This window comes from Telmatherina bonti (genome assembly GCF_933228915.1).
Source record: "Telmatherina bonti genome assembly, chromosome: 9".
NCBI classification, from domain to species: domain Eukaryota; kingdom Metazoa; phylum Chordata; class Actinopteri; order Atheriniformes; family Telmatherinidae; genus Telmatherina; species Telmatherina bonti.
Genome location: NC_136627.1, coordinates 941,597 through 961,532, shown reverse-complemented (window position 1 = coordinate 961,532; position 19,936 = coordinate 941,597).

Below are 19,936 nucleotides of genomic sequence, written 5' to 3'. Positions count from 1 at the left end.
CAATTACAGGCTGTCTAGATGCCAGAAAACCAGATCTTCCTCCTCACCGATGTCCAGCATATCCAGGAAAAAAGAGGATGAAGTAAAGTATTTAATATATTTGTACCATTCTTTTCTATTTCTGTTCTTGTGTCCTGCAGCATGCATTGGTCTCACTCAAACTATGGTCATGTAAATATGTTAAATAGAACAGTAAATCTACACACCAACCTTAAAATGAAAAAAAAAAGGCACTGTATAGAAATTGTATGAGCCTGTACATTTCAGAGGCTGTGAAGATCAATTTATTTTTAAAACTTGCATACAAATGTATATATTTTGATCTCTTAAGTCGCATTGATGATGTGTGGGGTACAACAAGTCCTTTAACAATTTACAGAAAACACAGTAGTTTCACCAGGAACTGTACAGCAGAATCAGGCAAGCAGCAACCGTTTTGTTAATGTTGCTTAATTTATCACAGCACTGTGTCAATATCTGTGTCTGTATACATACATACATACATACATACATATACATATATATATATATATATATATATATATATATATATATATATATATGTGTGTGTGTGTATATATGTGTATATATGAATAGATATATGTGTGTGTGTACGTATGAGTGTCTTTGGTTTCTACCTCTTGAGCTTAGTAACTTGGATGAGTTTGTCTTCACTGGTTTTTAAATTCACAGGAAAATGACATTTACAAAATGACTTGAATGTAGGTTCAAGTTTTTCTACTGGGAGGATCTACTGCCCCTCTGACATAATCAGATGTGATTTCCTGAACTGACCATGTTTTCATAATGAAGCCCTATGGATAGCCAAGGGTCACCTGACTGTTAACTTCCCTCTCAGATAGGCATGTAGACCTTGTAGAAGAGGGAAAGTCACTGCTTCCTACTAAACATGTATTCACAGCTCCATAATGGAAGGAAATAGATAGTTCATGTCCGTATCACATGGCTTATTATTGTTTCACTTGTTATTTAAAAATGAGGACATTTAGTCTTTGTTGTATTTTTTTTTCTTTGAGTGGTGTAATATATTTGTTCAGATATTTGTTATCAGATTGTTTGATATTTCTAACATAGCTAGTAATTCCGAGCTGAAATATTGCAAAATGGCTTTGATTAAATCCAAATGAGATGTTTAACTGGACTCTGGTGTTGGGACTGAGCAGATTTTGGGCATACAGCATGTTTAATGGGAAACGTCTCAGGTCTGCACATCAGGGACAACATGCAAATGGATGAATCACCACTTTGAAAATGCTTTTTATTTATTTCACAGCCCAACAAACCTTTAGAGGTGACAAATGAAGATACAGTCGTGCCTAAGTGTGTTGGCAGCCTTTCATTAAATGAGGAAAAAATACAGCTGTCACTGAAATGGAAGATCAATAAAAATGAAATGAAACTCCTGAAGTTGCTTCTGAATAGTGGTCCAAAACAAAATATTTAGAAAACAATTGTTTGAGGTGTTTACTGCAGTCCGGTGTTTTCTTCAGGTGTTCAGGCCCGCTGCTCATCAGCAAAGGCCTCTGAACCATCTGGGACATGTTTTTAACTATTCTTTTCCACAGCACTTTGAAAGCAGTGTATGACGAGTCCATCAGCAGCAAAGCTCAATGACTTCACAGTGAAGAAACATTGAAGATTTCCCTGGACTGGACTTTTCCATGGATTGGGTCCATGCAACAATGTCCTCTGACGTCGACCAACAAGTTGTTTTAGATAGTTGTACAGTCGCTGTCTGGCTGAGCTTCGGCAGGTTGGTGCTCCGCAACGTTCAGCATGCCTCTTCATCCTTTCTGCTCTGGAGCTGAAGATCGAATCCGAGTCTGTCGATGAAGAGGAGTCTGCTCCTGAAGTGAAAAAGATCACCAAGTTTATTGAACAGAAAATAAGAAGGAACAGAGTAACACAAACTGCAACTTGGCGAGACAGTCCAGAGGTCCGACAGCGGGAAGTCTGAAATGAGTCCTACACAGAACTACTCGCCTACAGTACGTCCATTGTACCTCATAACCCTGTTATTCTAAACAAGAAATGTCTTGCTGCTTAAAAGGTTAGGTCAGACTGACTCCTCATCATATCAGCAATCCAGTGTGAGAGATGGAGGTAAGCGCTCCTTCTAACATAGTATGATAGCCCTGCAGGCTATAAGAGAGGAAGAGACCAGGATTTAGCTTTTGGCAGCTCACCGTCTGGGGGCAGACCAAAGATGGCAGTCAGGGGGTTTGGGGGATTCCATGCTGCTCTTGAACCTTTTGGAGTAGATCCAAAAGCATGGGCTTTTTATGAAAGTAACACTAAAGTTTTACCCTGAGCTTTCAGATGTATTGTAACTGTAAGCAGCATTAAGTTATTGAAGTTGAAAATGCTGCAAATGTTGGCAGCCCAGTATTAAAATGGGAAATTGGGGAGGGTCAATCCAGGAACACTACGCAGTCTGGGGGGCTTGCCACTCCACATGTAAGAACTAAGCAACAAGTAAAGGGCTTTAAAGAAGGATTTAGGGATCAAAATGGGGAGACACTGGAAAAATATAGAAATTTTGACAGTATGGTTATCTTAATCAAAGATAACCTCTTTGATTAAGATAAATCTTTCCTCTACCAGAAAGAGAAAGAAGGGACCACTTGGATAGAGAAACCTTGACCTGGTCAAGCAGGTTCAGGGGGTTATTCTTAAGAAGGTGTCTATATGCTCTTGTGACGCAAACCCCAAGATAGGTAAATCGTTCAACCACCACTTTAAATGCAGAGACTATGTCAGCTGGCAAAGTGAACTGGGAATAGTTCACTTTTACCCAGGCTGATCCTATAACCTGATATGCAGCCAAAAGTTTCAAGGAGAGAGAATTTCAGGAGAACTGTTAGGGCTGGTAATGTAAAGAAGAAGGTCCTTGTGTTCAGTTCCCCTCCTTAGGATACCCTTACTGTTACTATGAATGGCTATGGCCAGCAGCTCTATGGCAATGGCAAAGAGAAGCATACTAAGAGCATCCCTGCCAAGTTCCTCTGTGTAGATCAAATGGCTGCGAGTAAAGGCTGTTTGTCAAACAAACAGACACAGAGGGAGACTAATAAAGCAGTTTGATCCACAAACAGAATGAGGGCCCAAAGCCAAAACTGGAAGGAACCGGGGACTCTCCTGAACCGGGGACTCTCCAGCCAACCGGTGACTCTCCTGAACCGGTGACTCTCCTGAACCGGGGACTCTCCAGCCAACCGGGGACTCTCCAGCCAACCGGTGACTCTCCTGAACCGGGGACTCTCCTGAACCGGGGACTCTCCAGCCAACCGGGGACTCTCCTGAACCGGGGACTCTCCTGAACCGGGGACTCTCCAGCCAACCGGGGACTCTCCAGCCAACCGGTGACTCTCCTGAACCGGGGACTCTCCTGAACCGGGGACTCTCCAGCCAACCGGGGACTCTCCAGCCAACCGGGGACTCTCCTGAACCGGGGACTCTCCAGCCAACCGGGGACTCTCCTGAACCGGGGACTCTCCAGCCAACCGGGGACTCTCCTGAACCGGGGACTCTCCTGAAGCGGGGACTCTCCAGCCAACCGGGGACTCTCCAGCCAACCGGTGACTCTCCTGAACCGGGGACTCTCCAGCCAACCGGGGACTCTCCTGAACCGGGGACTCTCCAGCCAACCGGGGACTCTCCTGAACCGGGGACTCTCCTGAACCGGGGACTCTCCTGAACCGGGGACTCTCCAGCCAACCGGGGACTCTCCTGAACCGGGGACTCTCCTGAACCGGGGACTCTCCAGCCAACCGGGGACTCTCCTGAACCGGGGACTCTCCAGCCAACCGGGGACTCTCCAGCCAACCGGGGACTCTCCAGCCCCTGGAGTGCTGGCGCTGGGCCGCCGGGGATGTGGGGACGACAAGGGGTCTTTCTCCCCCCGATTTTACTCACAACTTAGACACTATTACATTTACACAAGCAGCACACACACTTAACACACACACACTGACATAAACAAGGGAATGCTGGGGAGGGGGGGTTTGGCTGTCTGGTAGCAGCTGGTCCCACCCCCCCCACGGCCACCCCTTTTTTTTACTGGCACTATAACCACTACCCACCCATGCACACACTACAGAGGCGGGCGGGTGGGGGGGGCACGGGTCTTCCTATGTCCCCTCTTCGTGGGGAGCACTCGGGGTACGGGGGGCGGGCTTGGTGCTGGCCTGGGGGTTGGGGACGGGGCGCTGCGGGGGGCCCTCTGTCCTGGGCGATGCCTGGGGCGCATGAGGGGGCCGGCAGGGTCTCTGGTTGGCTGCATAAGTGTGTGTGTGTGTGAACATGGAGAGTCCAGGTCTGGGGCCTGCAGTCCTCCGGCTCCGGCTGTTGCTGGGGGGGGGGGACTGGGAGGGAGAGGGAGGGTTGAATGGGAGGGGGTGTGTGGGAGGAAGTGGGGGGGGGGGGGGGGGGGAGTGTTGGGGACAGTAGGGCTTGGGTGGGAGGGAGGGGGATGGGGAGGTATGCTGGAGAGGGGGGATAGGAAGCAGCGGGAGGGTTGTGGGGAGGGGTTGTTGGGGGGAGGGTCTACGGACGTGTCCTTGTCCTTGGGGATCCCGCCCCTGGTATCGTGGTGGCGCCGGCCCGCGATGGTTTTGCTCTGGGTGGGCGGGGCCCGCTGGGTCTTGGCCGGGGCTCTGTGCGGCCCACGCTTCAGCACCCGGCGCCCGCCGGGCCGGCTTGCCGTCTCCCTGTGCTACCCGGTGCCCCTGCCTCGTGGCGCCGGGTGGCGCCTGCCTGGAGGCTTCCACTGCTCTGGGCTTCGGGGGACGGAGGCTCTCTCTGCTTTGCCTGCCCGGGCTCTGTGCGCGGTGGGCTTGCCGGGCCCTGGGGGCCTTGGCTTCCTCCCCTACACCTCGGGTCGTGGTCGTGCTCCCCTACAAGCACTCAGCTGATCTTTGATTGCATGATCACAGGTTGAACAGTCACACGTGCACGCCCACATGCGCTCATCTTCCCATCTGCTTCCTACTAAATGTTGCTGATGACTCTCTGTAGGTATGTTTAATAACGGTTGGTATTGGAATTGTTATTTTATTCATTCATTTACTTTTTTTTACTTTTATTTTTCATTTTTTTGTCTGTTTTTGAATATTGTCACTATCCTACTTATGTCTTGTTGTATTTTTTCAGTACTTTATATTGTTTTGCAAATACTGTAACTTTAGCAGCTTAGACACGTCTTTCTTTTCTCTCTCTCTTTTTCCTCCTTTCATTTCCTCTTTTTTTCCTCTTTCCCTGTCAGGTCCAGCTCGGCCATATCAAGACTGACGATGATTGCAAAATGATAAAAGGAAAATAAATAAATAAATAAAATAATTATCATAATAATAAAAATATTCAGATTATCAAGGGCAGCTATATACATGAGATGCCTCCCTTGACAGAGCAAATCTGTCTGGCAAAAATACGGCACGCAGATTGCTGTTCTGTCTGCTGAGATGCTGGACAGGACAGGTTAGAAAAAAAACTGGAAGGAGCTTGAAAGAGAAAGTCCCATTCAACTCTAGGAATGTCGGGTCTTGCTGAATCTGGTTTGGTTGGGTGAAATAACAAGAGGGAGGATGTCCTCTAATCAGGTGGCCAAAACTTTTGCTAGGATTTTAACCTTTGTGTTAAGTCGAGAGATGGGCCGATAGGAGGAGCACTCCAAACGGTCTTTATCATTTTTCAACAGAAGAGATGCAGGCTTGGTTCAATGTAGGGGGAGCGCACCAGAGTTAAAAGAGCCAGCGAACACCAAACAGAAAGAATGATATATCTGTTGACAGTTTTTTTTTTTTTCCTATAAAAAAGAGGCGTTGAGTTATCTGGCTGATGTAACCGATCAGGCGTCCCGTGAAGCATACATCAGGGTGATCAGACTTATCAGGGTATCTGGTTAGACCCCAAGAAAATTAAGGTTAACCCTGCAAAATATCAGATTGCAAAGATCTTGCTGAACTCTTTCTGGGGTAAATTTGCCCAAAGAAACCATCACCTTCGTATCTACCTTGTCAGTAACCCGGAACAATTTTTCAACTTTGTCTTCTCTGGAATGTACAAATTAGAGTATTTCTCCTTCTTGAATAAAAAAACAGCTATAGTTAAGTGGAAATACCACGATCGTGTCAATACTCCGCCCGGAAAAACCAACATTTTCATTGCCACCTTTACCACCGTTTATGCACGTTTAAAACTGTACAGTTTTTTTTCTTTCTTGATTATGATTATCTGGATGCTGTGTTCTGTCTTCTGTATCCACTTCGATTTTGAGTAGAACTCCAAATCCAGACCTCCATGGGTTGATACGTTTGATTTTCATTGATTGTTTTTGTGTGATTTTGTTGTCAGCACATTCAACTATGGAAACAATAGAGTATTTAATAAAAATATTTTTTTCATTCAGATCTAAATGTCTTACTTTAGTGTTCCCTTTCATTTTTTGAGCAGTGTACATACACCTGTACACATTGGAGTCATGTTCCCCCTGTGGGAGGACAAAGCCATTAACTATCAGGAAAACCTAGAACTCACAGGTTAAATCAGACACACAGAAAGAAAACTAACTGCAGTTAGAAAATAAACCTACAGGAGGACTCGGGGCCCCAGAGGACCAGGACAAACCAGTGGTAGCCGCCCCAACAACCAGAGCTCCCAGCAACTCAAACTAGAGAGCCGCCACCAGCCTCAAAGGGCACCAACTGACAGAGGCGGGAAGACCACAGACCAAAGGCCCACCGCCCCCACACCCACAGCAGATGGCACCACCTGGGGACATGCTGCAGACCTTGCTTACACACCAGTACATTCACACACTTACCATCATCATGGTATACACCAACAAACACATACCTACAGACACACACATACACAAAAAAAACTTGTACAGTTATCTGGAACAGGTGCAGAGTTGCATTCTTTACACCGATACTGACTGGTTAATCTATGTAGCGAGAAACGGTGACGGGGGAGTTAGAACTGGGCAACTTGCTCAGGGAACTGACAGATGAACTGGACGGCGACAGCATACAAGAATTTGTAAAAGTTACACTTATCAGAATGTCAGAAAGTTGTCATGAAGGTCAAGGGGATTACACAGACCCGTGATTTCTCTGCACGTTTTCTAACCAATGCCGGCAGCACAGGGCACATTACCGTACCACAGCACACCATTCGTCGAGATGAAAAGAGCCGTCAACACAGAAATTAAACATTTGACAAAAACTTTTGTGTTGTGCATAACAAAAGATGTCTTTTTCCTGACGGATCTACTCTGCCTTTAGGTTATTAAGTCGGAAGAAATGTCACACTTTTCAGCACCTAAATACAGACTCAAAACGCCATTTTATATTCTGGTGGTAGGACCCAGTTTCTGTGGGAAATCCTATTTTGTAAACACTTTATTGTAAACTGTGAGCATGTCATGGATGCAGTGCCTACAAATGTTGTTTGGATTTACACCTATTTCCAGCCCATGTATGCTGAATTGCGAAAAATGAATAAAAACATCAAGTTTATTAAAGGTCTGCCTAATTTTTTCAAGGACGAACCTTATTTCCTTCTGATCAGAAACACCTGGTTATTCTGGATGATGTTATGTTCCAAGTGGCTGAACATCCTGATGTGCCAAAAATCTTTACGCACTTGAGGATCCATCTTCTTCCAGAAGCCAATGTTCTCCCTGTTTATCCGAAGGATGCGTGTTGACTATAAAACAGCAGGGCGGGTGAAGCTTGCTACTCAACAAATGTAATTGATCAGAGGCCCACACACCACAAAAAAAAAATCCCCAGCATACACTGCAAAAGACTCTCCAGTTGATGGTTATTCATTTTTCTTCTTCTTCAGGGCCATTCATTTTTTTAATTATAATCCACCGGTACCTGTCTTTTCGAGTTGTGTATGGATGTGTATGGAGACGTAGCAGGCATACACATTCAGAGTCGTTGTGTGCGGAAGAGGTACCCTGAATCTCATTTCCAGCCTCAGGCAGCTGGAGATGGGCGACAGGGCGTCGGTGTCCTCGGTAGCGTTCAGATTTAAGACAAAAAGAGTAGCCTTGGTTAAATTAGTTGCGGTCGATGCTCAGTGGTGTCACTTTCAGATGTCTCCCCATGGCTATAAACATGTTGTAAAACTCTCTAACCGAGATTCCTTGATTAAATTGAGGCTGAAAGGCCTTGGCGGGTACCTGACGTCCGGCATAAAGCTAAATAGCCCACGTCGTTATGGATGAAATTAAATGGCAAGAGGTTTCTCCTTCCTGTAAAAGCCTCATGTGCTCTCTGATTTAATCCCATTTGGTCAGTTATTCATAACGACGGAATCAATAAATGGTAAACAGTACTTCTATAGCACTTTTCTAGTCATGCAGACCATTCAAAGCACTCATATCCCAATAGGCACATTGGGGGGCAGCGTCTTGATTTAGGACACTTTGGCATTTTAGTCAGGGGAAGCCTGGAATTGATCCTCCAACTTACCAGTTGAAGGACAACTGCTCTTCCTCCTGAGCTACAGCCGCCCAATAGCTTGCTATCTTTCATGAAAAGACCCACTAAAAACTGGCTGAGCCTGCACTGACTGATTTTCTCTTGGCAGGAACTCTACGTTTTTTAGAGGTGTGCAGGCACTCCCTCAGAGGATGTCTTTTCGGTCTGCGCGAGAGGACCATGATCCCTCCTGACCGCTCCTGTTCAGGAGACTCGTCATTTTCCCCATCATATGGCTCACCACGTCAGTCACAATGTTCTTTGCTGCAGATTTTGGATGAGGCTTGGCTATGGCAAAACCTTTCTTCAAAAGAGGGGTAACAAAACAGAACAGGTTGGAGAATATGGATCCTTCGCCTCTGCCATACCACACCGGCGCTCCGTACAAGCCGGGCAGGCCCTACTGCTTGATACTGAATAAGATTTGTGTAGACAAAAAAGTTATATATCCCCATTCTGAGGTCGCTGGGGTGAGGAGAAGAGCAATTGGAGGAGAGTGGTGAGAGGAGAAAGAGAGTTCACCATTCATTTACTTTTAAGCCCAGCATGTATGCCAGGCGTCTGTGTGCACAGATTTTATGTTGACAGTCACCTTTAAAATCGATACACTCTGTCACCCCGTTGTATGAAACATTTGCTGAGGGGACGTATTTTCTAAGTGCAAAGACAATCCAAGAGGTCTTTCTGACTAAATTTTACACTCACCAGTGATTTTTGGGGACCTTTCTCTGATCATTTTTTGTCTAATATTTTAATGAACTCGAAAATTGTTGCATCTGGCTGGAGATTATATCAGGTGTGAGGGTAGACAATCTTGCACAGACCCATGAGCCACTCACTGCTCAGCTCAATGAGTTTTGGCAGATCGACCGTATAGCTAGAGCTAGTGTTATCTTTAAACACGTCCTTGGATGGCAGCATTACGTAAAATCCATCTTGATGCTCGATCCATAATGTTGAATGCTTGAATCTCAATGCACACTGTTTTTTTTTTAGGCAGTTGTCAGGTCCCAGTTTTTAACCCAACTGTTGAATTTCTTAAGCCAGTTTTTCCATCGTAGTAAAACCTGTTTTTCACCCCCAACTGTTCGCCGTTTTAAAATCTCCTCTACTTAATGCATACTGTCTTTGGCTATCTATACTTTCTGTAACTCTGCTTCATAAAAGGGCTCTCCGTTGTAATCTTGGAGTTTGTATACCAGGGTAGGATGCATTCGGCTACCAAAAACATCTCATCCATATAACTCTGCTCATAATTTTTTTTCTCAAACACTCCTCTCAGCTTTGATAATCTTACCAGCAAAAAGTGCGCTCTGACAATTTCTGATTTAATAGAGCAATTGGAATTTGTAATATGTATTTTTATACTTTGATGGTAGCTGTGGTTATAGCTTTTCACCAAATCTTGTAAGATGTCGATGTAACATCTGGTGTTGTTGGCGGTAAAATATGTCCACATTCTAGTTTTAAAAGTGCAATTAAATCTTTCAATCACCCATCCTTTGAGATCACTAGCTGTGGCGAAATGTGTAATTCTGTTTTTCTTCATCGAAACTTTTGTTGAAAAATTACTTTATGAGAGTCCGTTAGTAACCTTTTAGGCATGCTGCTTTCTTTGAAAATCGATTCAAAAGCTCTCACTGCTCTCCCTCCCACATGACAGAAATGAAAAAATAAAATGGATTCTAGTGGGTTTATGCAGAGTGTGAGCATCTTGTTCTGATAAAAAATCTCTGACCATCATCTATTCTGACTTTCTCCCGTATGTCATCTCTCACAACCCGTCTAAGTCGCTCTATTCCTCTGGAACTGCCAGGAGAGCTCTTCTTTATTCAATTTTCTTCATTTGTTTTTTCAATTCAGCATCATAATAAATTAATGTTTTTTATTTAAGGTAAAAAAAACAAACAAACAAAAAAACCTAAGCATAAATTATGGTAAAGACTTGCTCTAAAATGCAGTTCTCTGAGTGATTATGAATAATACAATGCAAACTTTTCTATTCTGCAGTGATATTTACATCCATGTTGTTTTGCACACAGTAACACATCACATTGATAAACAATGCAGAAAGAGTGAATAAATGATTAGGTGATACAACAAAAGCAGCTCTAGTCCATTCCTTGACAATGTTTTCAGAAGTCTCTGACACACCTGATGTGTCGATACACGCAGTACATTGTACAATCGTCTCCCAGGGTGTTTGAACAGAATGAGAACGGACTTCGTGTAAAATGTTTTCCAGTCTTTGAGTTTCTAACTTTACGGTAAACTTCTCCACACCTCTTTAAGTTAAAACTCTGTTTTCAATGATCTGCTCCAAAACTTCTATTAGCTGACAGTAGATGCTATATTTTTAGTTTTCTCCAGTAATTTCCCTGTTTTTCTTTTTCATTAAATTACATGCTTTTCCAATATTCACTCAACATTAAGAGTTGCCCTATTTTTACAGGATCCTGCTCAATCAGACGTACAAGTCGGAAAATTCCTTAATGTTCTTCACCAATCTCAGTTTGTATAAAATGGTTTCTGCCGTGGTTCTGACCCTGCCGTCATCGTAACTGATGTTAAGTAGGGTCAACAGATGCTGGATGGCCAGAATTGAGGAGTGCATAGCTCTCTCATGTTGCTGTGAAAGTTGTCCTGGTAGTGGTAGTCCTCCAATGCTTCTAGACAAAGATGCTCTCTCTGGCTAGGGTGATTGATCTTGCAGCTTAGCAGTTGGGGGAACTTGTGATGGGTAATAGTGAGCAGGTGGAGTACCTCTGTTTTCACAGCTTTGATGAACGAAGAAGACACCCATTCGTCCAGCTCATATTCATCATCAATGCTTACCTCGAACGGGGCCAGGGAAGATGTTGGTATGAGTACAGACTCTTTCATTGACTCCCGGCCTGCTGGGAGTCCTGATACCCCTCATCTGTGGAAACTGAATCCTCAAAAGCACCCCCTGGCTCTGCAGACTGCTGCTGCTGCTCCATCTCGCTAGATAGGGCTGACTCGGGAGGATGCTCCGCCTCATCCACGGTGCGCAGTGTAGAGGCCTTGGCAGCTCCAGAGGCCGGCATCAGGACCATGGTGGTCAGGCGTCTCTGGAGCAGGGTTCCCATCTTGGTTCAACAATGTTCAATGGTAAAGTACATTCATGTGGTCTTCTTCTTCTCATATCCTACAGGAGGGGAGGAGCTTCCCCCCCACACCTCAATGATCCAATGAGAAAAGATTGGAAAAGAAAAGAACAGCCTATGGGAGAAGGTGGAGGTGTGGTCTACAACAATAAGGTTTTTTTCACCACCAATGTATCCTTCAAATTTCGACACTCATGGAACAGGGAGTCAAATTTGTCGCTCATTTGTTCCATCTTACTCGCCCATGCAACGTCCGGCAAAACTAACACCGGATCGAACACACCACATTCTGAATTAAATGGACATTGTGTAACATCTTTGGTTGTTAACTGGCCAAAATTGATTTCTGTATTTACATGTGTGTTATCTTTGGTGTATTATGACCTCTGCTACAAACCCGACATTCTCATAAAACAAAATATTTTAGATTTGATTCTAGGTTCTATGGGTAAGCCAGCAGGGCGCGCCATGACAGTCTGGAATCTTGAAATCATACAGCCTCCTAAATGGGACAAATTTCCCCAACGACGGAATAAATAATTGCCAATTCTTGGTATAAAGCTCCAGATGCGTTCCACTTGTTTAATCCAATAACTGCATTATAAACTGTAGATCAAATCTTTTTTTTTTTTGCAATTACCGAAGTTAGGCATTTTACTGGGCTGAAAATATATCAGTGACTTTGCTGTTTTAAAACTGCTAAAGCTGCTAGAACCAGCGGCTTGCTGTCAGTGTGGAAAATTGTGTTAAGTTGTTGTGAACACAGATGTAGGACCATGTATATGCAGCAGCAGCATGTGAGTTCTGTTCTCCATCGCTGAGAAAGCGCAAAAGGACACTTAAAAGGCAGTGTGACCAGAAAATACAAAAAACAACGATCAACATCGAACTAGCTTTCTCCTGGTGGTAGGAGCTGAACACAGAGAAGAGTTTTAAAAGGGACGCCGAAGTTGCCAATTTTCTTCTCAACAAATAGGTCAAATGCACTGCCTAAAATGACCTAAAGAAACGTTTTACGTATGTATATTTATGTATACCAAGGGACAAACAGTCCCGATACTGAAAGACCCCCACAAGGGATCAGTCCCATCCAACTACCGGCCAATAACCTGCCTCTCCACGACATGGAAGCCCCTGTCAGGCTTCATAGCGGCTAAGGTAAGTGGGCACATGGATCAATACATGGCGGAGACACAGAAAGGCATTGGCAAAGGAACCAGAGGAGCCAAACATCAGCTGCTGATTCACAGGACAGTCATCTGAGACTCTAAAACCAGACAGACAAACCTGTGCACCGCCTGGATTGACTTCCGGAAAGCCTACAATTCAATACCACACACATGGATCCTGGAATGTCTGAAGCTGTACAAGATCTATGGCAGCATAAAGACCTTTGTTGCAAACTCAATGAGGTTGTGGCAGACCACCCTGGAGGCCAACTTTAAGCCAATAGCACAAGTCTCCATCAAATGTGGCATATATCAAGGAGATGTCCTGTCCCCGCTGCTGTTCTGTAGAGGCCTGGACCCCCTCAGCCAACTAATCAACAAGACTGGCCATGGATACCGACCCAGGAATGGAACCACCATCAGCCACCTCCTGTACATGGATGACATCAAGCTGTACGCTAAGAGTGAGCGGGACATCGACTCACTGATCCACATCACCAGGATCTACAGCAGGGACATCGGAATGTCATTTGGACTGGAGAAATGTGGGCGGATGATAACAAAGAGAGGGAAGGTAATCCATACGGAGGGCATTGCACTCTCAGAGGGCAGGATAACAGATGTAGAGGAAAGCTACAAGTACCTGGGCATACCACATGAATGGCAACCATGAAGAAGCCACAAGGAAAGCTGCCACAGCTACATACCTGCAGCGACTGAGGCAAGTACTGAGAAGTCAGCTCAATGGCAAGAACAAGATCCGGGCAATTAACAGCTACGCCCTGCCAGTGATCCGATACCCTGCTGGGATAATAAGCTGGCCAAAGGAGGAAGTTCAGACCACGGATGTCAAAACACGGAAGCTGCTCACCATGCATGGAGGGTTCCACCCCAAGTCCAGTGTCCAGCGACTATACACTAAGCAGAAAGAAGGGGGCCGGGGACTCCAAGATGAAACATCCAAGCTCCATGAATACATCAGGAAGAGGACACCAAGGGATGAAGCACTTAGTGAACGTCTCAGACAATGGAATCTGGAGGAACACGAGATGGAAGAACCATCATGGGAGGAAAAGCCCCTGCATGGGATGTACCACCGGCAGGTCACCAAAGTGGCCGATATAAACAAGTCCTATCAGTGGCTGGAGAGGGATGGACTGAAGGACAGCACAGAGGCACTGATCATGGCAGCACAGAAGCAGGCCTTGAGTACCAGAGTCATCGAGACCCAGAGCCACCATACCAGGCAGGATCCCAGATCTACCATACCAGGCAGGATCCCAGATCTACCATACCAGACAGGATCCCAGTTGCAGACTATGCAAAGGAGCCCCTGAAACAATCCAGCACCTCACAGCAGGGTGCAAGATATTGGCAGGCAAAGAATACATGGAGTGCCATATCCAAGTAGCCAGCATAGTGTACAGGAACATCTGTACAGAATATGGACTGGAGACTTCCTCAGTCCCAGTGGGAAACTCCCCCCAAGATGGTGGAGAATGAGAGGGCTAAGATCCTCTGGGACTTCCAGATCCAGACAGATAAAATGGTGGTGGCCAACCAAGCGGACATAGTGATCATGGATAAGCAGCAGAGGAAAGCCGTAGTGATCGATGGATCCATCCCCAATGATGGAAATATCAAGAAAAGGAGAAACTGGAGAAGTACCAAGGCCTCAAGGAAGACCTGGAGAAGGCCTGGAGGGTGAAAGCAACAGTAGTACCCATAGTGATGGGAGCACTGGGGGCCGTGTCCCCCCCACTGGAGAAATGGCTCCAATAGATACCTGGTGGAACATCAGACATCTCCGTCCAGAAAAGATCAGTCCTAGGAACAGCTAAGATACTGAAGAGGAGCCTCCCAGGACTCTGGTAGAACCCGAGCTGGAGAGATGAACAGCCACCCGCCCTACCCTGGGAGATGGGAGGGGTGGGTGAGAGAGGAGGTTTTTTTTTATATGTATATTGTATTACTTTAAAAAAAAAAAAAAAAAAAAAAAAAACATTAAAAAGTTATTTGTTTTCGATACTGAAAAACAATTATTTCAATCATGCTGATTTTATTGGATGTCACCGTCATAAAAACAAAAGAAGAAGAAATCTGAGCATCATGAACATGGCGCGGCAAAATTCACTTGCAAAGTTCCCGGAAAAAATGCCGCACTTAAAATGGCTGGATTGAAAACGTTCCCGATAGATCACACAAACAGTAATAGCAATTTTCCCCTTAAGTTTTGTTGTGTGGTTCCTGAGATATTTCATAAGTGTTGACAATGTCGCTTTAGATCAGTGCTGTACCAGCCGAATGGTAATAACATAGACTGGATGTGAAAGATGGACGGAGCCTCCGGTGGTTAAAACTGAAGGCTATGCAGAAGTGCATAAAATTGCAGTTTTTAAGGGTGAGCCAAGGCATCCTTAGCTGAAATCCTCTTTGACTGGAGACCAAATGCATTAGTTAGACATTCTTAAAAGACAATTACCTGCTTTTTATTTTTACCAAAATCTCATAATGTGTATGAAGATATGAAGTGTTGGCAAAGATAACACAACTAGATAAAATGAAATGAGACTTAATCATAATCCCCTCCCTGAGCCGTCACCTTATCGTGGTGGAGGGGAAGATCCTAGCAGCTATGTTGTCTGGGGCTTTATGCCCCTGGTAGGGTCACCCATGGCAAACAGGTGTCTAGGGGAGGGACCAGACCAAGCACGGCTCACAAGACCCCTATGATGAACACAAACTCAGGCTGAAATGTTCCCTTGCCTGGACGTGGGTTACCGGGACCCCCCTCTGGAGCCTGGCCTGGAGGTGGGGTACGTGAGCGAGCGTCTGGTGGCCGGGCCTTTACCCATGGGGCCCGGTCGGGCTCAGCCCGAACGGGTTACATGGGTCCCACCTCCCGTGGGCTCACCATCTGGTGGGAGGAGCCGTAGGGGTCGGGTGCAGTGTGAGCTGGGCGGCAGCAAGAGGGGGGGAGCCTGGCGGTCCGATCCCCGGCTGCAGAAGCTGGCTCTAGGGACGTGGAACGTCACCTCTCTGGTGGGGAAGGAGCCTGAGCTTGTGCGCGAGGTTCAGCGGTTCTGACTAGATATAGTTGGACTCACCTCGACGCATGGCTTGGGCTCTGGAACCAGTACTCTCGAAAGGGGCTGGACTTTCTTCCACTCTGGAGTTGCTCATGGTGAGAGGCGCCGAGCAGGTGTGGGCATTCTCATCAGCCCCCAGCTTGGTGCCTGCACGTTGGGGTTTACCCCGGTGGATGAAAGGGTAGTTTCCCTCCGCCTCCGGGTGGGGGGACGGGTCCTGACTGTTGTCTGTGCTTATGCACCGAACAGCAGTTCAGAGTACCCACCCTTTCTGGAGTCCTTGAAGGGAGTGCTGGAGGGTGCTCCTTCTGGGGACTCCATTGTTCTGCTGGGGGACTTGTGGGCAATGCTCACGTGGGCAATGACAGTGAGACCTGGAGCGGAGTGATCGGGAGGCATGCCCCCCCCCCCTCCCCCCCCCCCCCTCCCGAACCCAAATGGTGTTTTGTTATTGGACTTCTGTGCTCGTCATGGATTGTCCATAACGAACACCATGTTCCAACATAAGAGTGTCCATATGTACACCTGGCATCAGGATTCCCTGGACCACAGTTCAATGATGGATTTTGTAGTCGTATCGTCGGACCTGCGGCCACATGCCTTGGACACTCGGGTGAAGAGGGGGGCGGAGCTGTCAACTGATCACCACCTGGTGGTGAGTTGGCTCAGATGGTGGGGGAGGAAGCTGGTCAGATCTGGCAGGCCCAAACGTGTTGTGAGGGTCTGCTGGGAACGTCTGGCTGAGTCCCCCGTCAGAGCGAGCTTCAACTCCCACCTTCAGCAGAGCTTCAACCATGTCCCGAGTGAGGCGGGGGACATTGAGTCCGAATGGGCTGTGTTCCGTGCCTCTATTGCTGAGGCGGCCAGCCGGAGCTGTGGCTGTAAGGTCGTTGGTGCCTGTCGTGGCGGTAATCCCACCACCTCCAAATCTGAGACCATGGTCCTCAGCCGGAATAGGGTGGATTGCCCTCTCCGGGTCGGGAGTCAGGTCCTGCCTCAAGTGGAGGAGTTTAAATATCTCGGGGTCTTGTTCACGAGTGATGGAAGGATGGAGCGCGAGATCGACAGATGGATCGGTGCGGCGTCTGCAGTAATGCGGACTCTGCACCGGTCTGTCGTGGTGAAGAAGGAGCTGAGCCAGAAGGTGAAGCTCTCGATTTACCAGTCGATCTACGTTCCTACCCTCACCTATGGTCATGAGCTGTGGGTTGTGACCGAAAGAAGGAGATCTCCTATACAGGCGGCTGAAATGAGTTTCCTCCGCAGGGTGGCCGGGCTCTCCCTTAGAGATAGGGTGAGGAGCTCGGTCATCCAGGAGGAGATCAGAGTAGAGCCGCTGCTCCTCCGCATCGAGAGGAACCAGTTGAGGTGGCTCGGGCATCTGGTCAGGATGCCTCCTGGACCTCCCTGGTGAGGTCTTCCAGGCCCGTCCCTCTGGGAGGAGACCCCGGGGAAGACCCAGGACACGCTGGAGGGATTATATCTCTCGGCTGGCCTGGGAACGCCTCGGGATCCCCCCGCAGAGTTGGCAAATGTGGCTGGGGAGAGGGAAATCTGGGCTTCCCTGCTTAGGCTGCTGCCCCCGCGACCCAACCCCGGATTAAGTGGCAGAAGATGAAGATGAAGATGAAGAGACTTAATAATGCCAAGCTGACTTTTTACTATGTCCTGATGAAAGCAGACCAGTTTGTTTTAGGTCAAATGCTCAAAGTCCCTTCATTTCTATTCATGTCCACTAAGGTGGAACTAGTAGAATGTCTGTCTCAGTGTCAAAAGATGCACAATGTAAAAACTAGGGTGTGAGTATCTGTCCCTTATAGGGTGATCTCATTATTATAATGTATAAAATAGTGACGGAGGAGAATTCATGCTTATAAAGAAAAACTAATGTGATTCACTACAACTCCAGTCAATCTGATTGTGTTTAGTTTAACACACAGATTTCTTTTAATATATAATTATTACTATTCTACTGATCCGCCACATTTACCGTGATGCCTAATCTTGGTTATGTTCAGAACAAGCATCAACCTCCGGCAGTTAAAAGTGAAGCCTATGCGGAATTGTATAAAACTGCAGTTCCCCCTTCATCCACTAGGGGCTGCAAAACAGAGCAAATTCCCATAGACTCCCATGTTAAAAAGACCAACTTCACAGCAGAAATAAACACGTTTACAGCAGAAATAAACATGTTTACAGCAGGAATAAACATGTTTACATCCTGGTTCAAAAATCCATTTTCGGTTTACCTTCATGACAACTGTGGGGGGAGTGATTTTTTTTCAAACACACCTGTTTTAAAGTAATTTAATCTCGAAGTTCTGCATATTTAGAGGCGTGTCCTTTTGATTGACACGTACCCAATCTCCTGCTTCAAGAAGGAGGAATGTAGCACAATCACGGTTTTCAGTCGGTTAACAGCATAATTTAGCTTTACCCTGCTTCCCTTGGCTAACTGGTTTGCTCCTGTTTAGGGTCGCCACCCGTCTTGTAAAATACAGAATCGTTCTTTAATCAACAGACAAATGTTGCATCCCGGATTGAACCAATACAGGATGCACTTTGTTCCATATTTTCATAACTTTCCTACAGTCTACACGTCAGTCACATCAACACTTAATCTAATAATATTTACCAAAGTAATACACAGAAAATACAACACCCAGCAAAACTGTCTTTTTGAGCAGAATCTGTGCAGGCCCTACCCCCTCCCTACTTCACTTGTGTGTTGGACATTCACGGTTGCCTATAGACAGACATTGCTTATGCGCACTCCTGTCTACTGAAGCTTATCTGGTTATTAATCTGCTACGACTGTTGTGGTTCCTGCTCTGACCTGTGCTGCAGTGGGTGTGCCTGTTTCCCTGGCAACCAAGTCCACACCAGGTTCTCATCTTGAGATCAGCAGTAGCAGGATAAAAGGCCAGCTCAGTTCACCAGTCATCGCCTGATTGTTGTTTCATCAGTGGTAACAGCTCTCGGCCATTGCAGCATTTCTGCCTAAGGACTCAAACAGCTTGTCTAACAATTGTCTGTTCTGTCACCAGTGCGTGATTCTTGCCTTCCTGCCCGTCAACCTGCCTGCCTGGCCACCTACCAATCTGCCCAGGAAAACAATAAACCCTTCCAAGTATCCACATCCAATCTGCACTTGGGTCCTTGTTTGTCCTACCCTACAACAACGACTGCTACTTCTCTCTTTTTCAATGGATGAAAAGTTAATAAATATGTACAGAAATAAATTTAGCAACAAGAAAATGTTTATTTATGATGACATGACAGCAAACAGATACAGTCCAACATGGAAGGCGAGGAGCCACATTTCACGCCACAACGTGGAGTCTCGAATGCCACGACGCACGGTGTCCCATTATCGTCCCACACCGTAAACATTTTATAACAAATATTTATGTTTTTACAAAACTTGCTAAATATACTAAAGCATAGGAACTATTTCATGTTTGCCTCCATGTAGTTTTTATGCTAAATAACTGTTTCTTTTGTTCACCTGTCAGAAATGAGCTGATCTGAACCAGCTGATTAATGCGTTGCAATAGTGACGCCCTTAATGGAATGATAAGACATGCCCAGCTATTAGCGACCACATTATAAGTGATATGAATTCATCCCTCTCCTCTGACCACATCCCAGCAGTCTTTGGGCGAAAGGCAAGGTACACCCTGGTAGGCTTTCCAGTCCATTGCAGGGACACACAGAGACAAACAACCACTGACACACACTCATCCCTAGGGGCAATTAAGAGTAACCAAATAACCTAACATGCATGTCTTTGGACGGTGGGAGGAAGCCAGAGAACTAAGCTTGGTGCATATGACACTTTATTAGTATTTTATTCTTATGTTAGAGATCCATGTAATCATAGCTTTATGTAGCTTAATTAGCTAATTTTATTATCCAACAAGAATGTATAAAGCATTTCAATCTTTAAGTTTTATTAAACCCTTAAGTCTCACCCAAAATGCCAAATACGCCTGAAAAAGACATACCCAAATGAAATTAGATGCTGTTCTTAGCCT